The sequence below is a fragment of the Arachis ipaensis genome, chromosome B02 (genome assembly GCF_000816755.2).
Source record: "Arachis ipaensis cultivar K30076 chromosome B02, Araip1.1, whole genome shotgun sequence".
Lineage (NCBI taxonomy): Eukaryota > Viridiplantae > Streptophyta > Magnoliopsida > Fabales > Fabaceae > Arachis > Arachis ipaensis.
Genome location: NC_029786.2, coordinates 98,634,997 through 98,636,268, shown reverse-complemented (window position 1 = coordinate 98,636,268; position 1,272 = coordinate 98,634,997).

Here is a 1,272-nt window from a genome sequence, read left to right as displayed (position 1 = left end):
CATTATTATTATATTTAGTACATGTTTGGGCGCCATTATTTTGTTAAAAAAAAGATCTTTTTCAATAAAAAAAATATTTTTTTATTTTTTAACGTGTTTGGCAAATTTCTAATAGTAAAAGTAAAAGTACTAGTAAAATAAAAAAAAGATCTTTTTTGAAAAGTTGTAATTTACATCTTTTTTTAAAAGATCTTTTTTTTCTTAAAAAAAGATGTTTTTCATGTAATAAATAAACAAAAAAGTACTTTTATATTATTATATCCAAACATAATTGATAGATAAAAATATCTTTTTACATGAGATATCCAAACATAAAATTACTTTTACTTCTATATAAGATCTTTTAAAAAAAGATAACTCAAAAAAATATCTTTTTTTAAAAGTTCACCCAAACAAACCCTTAATGTATTAAAAACGTAAAAAAATTAATTTTTATAAAATATTTTTTTTTATAATATACTTATTTTTACTGCACAAATTAGCAAAACTTTTTTAGGTACGACAATTATAACAAAATCTACTTTTAACAAAACATTAGCATTGATAATAGGAAAATAATCCAAGTTGTAGCATATGGGAAATGAAAGTAGCATCATTAAGATGGTGCGGCTATATGGGCCCAGAAATATTATTATAATCCTAAGAATAGACTCGAGAATTGATGAGAAAAGGAGCAACTGCAGCAAAAAATAGAGCCAGTTAGTACCCTACTACTGTTCACTATGTCATGTCTTTTCTCTTTTCTCTGTTTTTCTGTCTAAACCTTATAGGACCCCACCTCTGCTAGCATGGTGACAAAATTCAAACCCAGCTGCCTTTAATTTAATGCACTTTGTCCCTATCCCCAATGCTAATGCAAATTGTTATGCGTCCACAAAATATTTTTGTAATCGCACTAATGTGTCTAATCTTTGAGTTTGTGTTTGTTTTAGACAATTTTAAATTCACATAATCTATTGTTTCAAGAAAGTCAAGACTCAAGAGCATTGAACATTTGAACACACTCCTATGGTCCTATTCCTATATATATTATCATGAAGCGAAAAAACCGAGAATGTCAAGGGTAGCCATTTGGTTAGATTTTAAAGCAATCAAAAACAATTTATTAAGACAAATTTATGTAGCATTAGACCATTAGTAGAAGAATTCTGTTAAACAGGATGTATATTAGTACTTTTTCTCAAAATATTGTTTCTTATTTTTTAAATTTATTAGAAAATTAATATATTTATATAATTTTTGTTAACTATATTCATTTTTTTAACAAACCTA